Source organism: Phalangium opilio, unplaced genomic scaffold, assembly GCF_054372755.1.
Source record: "Phalangium opilio isolate 3A_F unplaced genomic scaffold, DU_Popi_V2 ptg000060l_1, whole genome shotgun sequence".
Taxonomy (NCBI): Eukaryota; Metazoa; Arthropoda; class Arachnida; order Opiliones; family Phalangiidae; genus Phalangium; species Phalangium opilio.
The window spans coordinates 1,514,436-1,520,433 of record NW_028324177.1 but is presented as its reverse complement, the minus strand read 5'-3'; the positions used below and the strand labels follow the sequence as shown (position 1 = coordinate 1,520,433).

At 36.2% G+C, this 5,998-nt stretch overlaps 2 non-coding genes across 2 annotated transcripts; both read right to left on the bottom strand.

Annotated features, from left to right (window-relative positions):
• Positions 1–5,226: 5,226 nt before the first annotated feature.
• Positions 5,227–5,299, bottom strand: TRNAV-CAC (transfer RNA valine (anticodon CAC)). The gene has a single exon. It is a non-coding gene; the product is annotated as a tRNA-Val (tRNA).
• Positions 5,300–5,364: 65 nt separating this feature from the next.
• TRNAV-CAC (transfer RNA valine (anticodon CAC)) lies at positions 5,365–5,437 on the bottom strand. The gene has a single exon. It is a non-coding gene; the product is annotated as a tRNA-Val (tRNA).
• Between the last annotated feature and the right edge of the window lie 561 nt (positions 5,438–5,998).

Genomic DNA, 5,998 nt, shown 5'->3' with positions numbered 1-5,998 from the left:
AGTATTGCGAAACGGTTTCAAGCGAAATAAGTGCATAGAGTTTTAAGCCTAAAATATATTTTTTCCATTATATTTTTACCTCTTTAAGTGACGATGACGTCACGGAGAGGTATTATACTGGACGAGTGTGGGGGTGTGTCTGTCTGCGTTCGTAGTTGGCAAATTGGAGCAAAAGTGTTCGTAGTAAGCAATTTTTGGCTTCTACTCCCAACGTTAGGATCAAGAAGTGCGTGACAATCAGCTAGGTTACGAGAAACGTCAAGCCTCCCAATTGCAGGGCTTCAACTAAAGGTTCATGCAATTACGGATTTCTTATCATTTATTGTGAATCAATCGCCTTATATACCCTAAATTTCCAAAAATTGTTAAAGAGGCATACGCTAGAATTCAAACGTCTACAATAGCTATGTTTAAAATTATTTTAGGAATTAAGTTTCTTAAAACGACTTCAGTAGAATTACGTTAAACTACTGACGACTAAAGAAATTAATATCAATTATACCTTTTTAATTATTTAAGAATAACCTATTAATTGCGTTTCGAATCGGAGAGGTTTATTTTAGTTTACCAACTTATATATATTAGTATACTTATCAATATTGGTTAAGCTTAAGATTAATCATCGTCATCTTCTTGAGGTTGAGCCTCAAAATATCTAGGTTCATTTGAACAAGATATTCCCATGCAGTATCTACAAATTGAAGAACAGACTGGACCAGTTTTACGGCATTCATATTTCAAGTCACAGACTTCCTTGCATTTACGAAAGATCATCTGCAGAAGCTCAATCCTACCTGTCTCCAACCCCATTCTTTAGTATTTAGGCTGCTTCCAAGTTTTATGGCGGTACAAGGCTGTTTTACCCTCTCCCGTACTATACATTATAGCTCCAGCCAGAAAAGAATCAAAATTTGTCATTAATTGGAACTATATGCTTTATTTTGGAAATGTATTCTGAAAATAGAAACCATAAATGCTTTAAAGCCCCATTTTGTATATGAGGCTAATCTTCAGGGTCAGATTGTGAACTTCCGGTTAGTTGTAGGGCAAACTATCTTAAGAAATGAATTATGTGTTTGAAGGCTAGCTACAATTGAAGCCTAATTACGTGTTAATCGGTTAATTAGAACCGGAGTTATTAAACGTTTTCTCGTTTTTGTCCACCATTTTCCAATATGGCGGAAATTCCACCAATGGGAGAGTGTGAGAGACCACACCAAGTTAAAGAGCGTCCAAAAATCTATAATATCTGAAATTTTCAGCTTTGGTTCAATTTGTTCCGGGTTAAAACCTATTTTTCCTGTACTAGTTTGGCTGTGCATTTTTTCCAGATCTTCAATTCCAAACGTATGTATTTCATTAAGATTATCAAGCCAGTCTTGTATCAAACGCCTTTGAGAGATTTTTAAATTCTGTCAATTTTTCAAGGGAACCAATTATGTTTCTATAAATATTATTACAAATTAGTTTAGTCTCTTGTAGGAAAGTTAGGGTCTCGAGCATATTCGTCATCTTTACGTCTTCACCTAAGTAGGATCCTTCTTTTTCACTCAGTGATTTTGTAACATTATTAGTGAGCTGACCTCCGTGAGAAAATATGAGTTTAATTTTTTTAGCTCTAGAAAATATTTCTTGAGCGGCTTCATAAAAGAAAAGGTTCCTTTTTTGTAGTGTTTCTGAAAGTTTACCTAGTTCGCTATACACGTCACTGAAGAAAGCCAACTGAACAAGAAAATTTGCATTTGTAATAGCTTCTAAAAGAAATTTGGCCTTTTTCCCTCTTGGCTAATAGCCCAGGACTTTTAGGGTTTGACCTAGAACATTTGAACATAAAGATGAAAATTGGTATATGTGTTGTTTTTGATCCAATAAAAAATATACTAAAAGTTCCCTGCTGTAGAGCGCGAGCTTTCGCCGTTATCTTGGAAAATGGCCGCCGGGAATTACAGCTACAATGTATTCCACTTTCTTCTTCAAAAATTATGAAAATTGGTACACATTATGATTGGAACCACATGAACATCATGGCAAAATTTTATAGCTCTGTGTTCGATAGTTCGGTCGCCATATTGGAAAATGGCCGCCGTGAATGCTAGGTACAGTATTTTCCACCATGTTGTTGGAAAATTATGAAAATTGATGGGTATTATAAACAGAGCTGTGTGAATCTCATAGTAAAATATTGAAGCCATTAGTCAGATAGTTTGGCCGCCATGTTGGAAAATGGCCGCCATCAATGCCATTTAGATACAGTATATGGTTCGAAAATTATAAAAATTGGTAATAATTATGTTGAAGACCGTCTAAATATCATACTTGAATATTGAAGACGTGCTACTGTTAGTTTCGGCACCATCTTCGAAAATGCCTGCTAGAAATGCTAGATATATTTCAAATATGTAAATCTTTTTGAAATTCCTATTTTGAATAGATAATTTTCATTAACGTAATAAACCACAAAAAGTGGATATCTCGAAGTTGAAATTATCGACGCTATCTTTAAAAATGGCCACACGAAAATCATTGCCCTAAATTCTGAAAGAAAGAAAAGTTATTCAAAGCTGTTATTCTCAAAATGTTGATTAGAGAATATGATTTAATATGGGGTTTATACATTCTAGTGTTTTAAAGATTAGATTTTAGACAAATCTCTAACGTTTCATTCATATTCATCGTCATCCTGAAGATTTTTCATAATAATTGCATTGATTAGGCGCTACACTTAGCTGGAGCCCTTATCAGCGCCCCTCCCCATCATATTCCAAATTGAACCTGCGGAACCGCTGTCATGGCACACGGGATCGGCAGGCGGACCCGACAAACGCCACTTGAGCAGGTGACAGAAGCTGGACACCGTCAGCGGCGAGCCCAGTCAGGAGGTGGTCGGTGACAGGGAAGTAATAAGGCAGCAGAAGACTCGAGGGGACGGGGGAGTTCTCTCCAAGCACAACAGTGCCATACGGCCCAAACAAATAGTGTATCCGCGACCCCTAGAGAGTTGCCAATCGCTGGGGCGAGCCAAGGCAACACCTGGGCGTGGGCGAAGCGGCCGGGCAAAACCTTCACGGAATGGGGCAAGGAACAGTCTGATCCAAGGGCGAACTCAAGGAACTCCCGAACCGTCACACCGAACTCAGGCCCCTCCGTCACGACATTAAGTCCTTGGAGTTAAAAAGGTTAAGAGAACACTTCTTTCATTTACGTGCTGTAACTGGGTGTGGTTTTGAAAAGGCGTGGTTTAAAGTAATGACAGATAATCAACATCTTACAAATTTGTTGCGCTTTTTTAATGACCATATTGTATCTAAGAAAGCCATAGCTGCTGCCGAAGAGAGATTTCTTTTCGCTTTTTTTAGGGTGATAATTGACACGTCCTAGCTTCAACTATGTAGATATTACACGTATAATGGAACCGTTGCCACACTTACTGTCAAGTCCTCATTTCATCTCGCTTAGCTTCATCCAACAACCAACGCCGCAAAACTACATTTTTTCCGAGCGAATCTTTAAGTCCAACAATAGCTAGGAAACGATTTAATCCCGAACAGTGGGGATTGGCTCGCGATCGCGAAAGTTGAAGACCCGTTCACACCATTCTCCTTCCGGCATCAGATGAACTTATAACACTCATTATTTGTACCTGCAGTCTGCAGAACATCTTGTATAAAGAACTGGATTAGCTTGCTGGGCAATGTGTGGTCATTGTCAAGGTATTAGCGGTAATAAAAAATCTTTAGGATGAAGAGAAATATGAACGAAATGTTAAAAAGGTGTCTTAAATCTAATCCTTAACGACTAATCCTTAACGACACTAGAATGTTTATACCCCATAGAAAACGGTTTTTCCTAACCAAAATCCGAGTAATATGGCTTTCATTTTTTTCTTCAGATTTTAGGATAGTAATATTTCAGTGACCGTTTTTGAAGATGGGTCGATAATTTAGACTCGAATATTATTTATTTTATTGCGTTTTTTACGTTCATGAAAATCATCTACTCAATAAAAAAATATCGAAAAAATTTATATATCTCTAATATATTTGGCACTTCGAGCATTCATTTTCGAAGATGGCGCCCTAACTATCAGTAGCACGTCTTCGATATTCAAGTTTGATGTTAAGACGGTCTTCAACATAATAATTACCAATTTTCATATTTTTTGAACCATATACTGTATCTAAATGGCATTGATGTCGGCCATTTTCCAACATGGCGGCCAAACTATCTGACTAATGGCTTCAATATTTTACTATGAAATTGACACAGCTCTGATTATAATTATATAAAAACGTCTTGGTTTGGACCAAGGCCGAAAAAACCAACGATATGGGTGAGGTTTATCAATTGACTGAAGTTCAGATATTGAAATTTTTTTCTAGTTATTTTTATCCACTCAATCCTTAATTAATATTTAATTCAATCAACTGATTTTACTGTTAATCGATCTAGTCCCTCTAAATTAATTTAAAAAATTACATATCTACGCTTTTTCAAGAACAATTACATTTTCCGAAAACATTTTATCATGAAATTAATTGTTCTTGAAAAAGCGTAGATATGTAATTTTTTTCAATTAATTTAGAGGGACTAGATCGATTAACAGTAAAATCAGTTGATTGAATTAAATATTAATTAAGGATTGAGTGGATAAAAATAACTAGAAAAAAAATTTCAATATCTGAACTTCAGTCAATTGATAAACCTCACACATATCGTTGGTTTTTTCGGCCTTGGTCCAAACCAAGACGTTTTTATATAATATATGTCACTTCAGTCTTAATGTAATTAAATTTTGAATAATTATGTTTGCTTTACCGTCATACATTTGCACTCTAAAATATAATGGTGCATTCAAACACCATATATGCTTTTTTTCCAGTGCCAAAAAAGACATAATTTAGGGTGTACTTTATCCCCATTTCTATGATCAATTCACGCCATTTACTAATATTATTTGGAAGTATTAAGGAAATATTAGGCATTTAAGCACCATTTACAGTGGCTTTTCACATCTTTTTTTTGACAATCTGTTGAACTTCTAATATTACTTAGTTTAATGGTTTTAAAAGTAGGGAAAAAGTATGCTACCTATGTCACATTATTAAACCAAGTGAAGTGAAATAATTGTTAAATATTTATTATAACCACTACACCACAGACACGTGATAAGTCTAATTTTCCAAGAGATCTAACTAAATATTATGTCCAATCACGATGGTTAAAACATGTATCTACCTGGGCTCGAACCTGGGACCTTCCGCTTGTGAAGCGGACGTGATAACCACTGCACCATAGACACGTGGTAGCACTGAGTTTTCCAAGAGATCTAGCTAATTCTTATGTCCAATCACGATGATCAATACATGTATCTACCAGGGCTCGAACTTGGGACCTTCCGCGTGTGAAGCGGACGTGATAACCACCACACTACAGATACGTAATAACGCTGAGTTTTCCAAGAGATCTAGCTAATTATTATGTCCAATCACGATGGTCAAAGCCGTACTTCTGTAATTAACTAAAATTAACATACTTAGACTTAATTGTTTTGACCAAATTGGCTGAAAGCACACCCTGAATATTTAATTGTTAATTTAAGACAATTCCGAAAAGAATCTTTGCTGTAGTTTTTAAGTTATCGGTGGGGAAAAATCACGAAAAACCCATGTTAATCTCCATAGGAAATTAGCAAAAGCGGGTGAATATTACTTTAACGTTACAAAACGGCATCAAGTCATATCTACAAGGGCCTACCGGCCCTGTAGAATACCTATAAATTTTCATAATTTTCCAACAACATGGTGAAACATACTGTACTTAGCATTCACGGCGGCCATTTTCCAATATGGCGACCAAACTATTGAACACAGAGCTGTAAAAGTTTGCCATGATGTTCATGTGGTTCCAGTCATAATGTGTACCAATTTTCATAATTTTTGAAGAAGAACGTGAAATACATTGTAGCTGTAATTCACGGCGGCGAAAGCTCGCGCTCTAC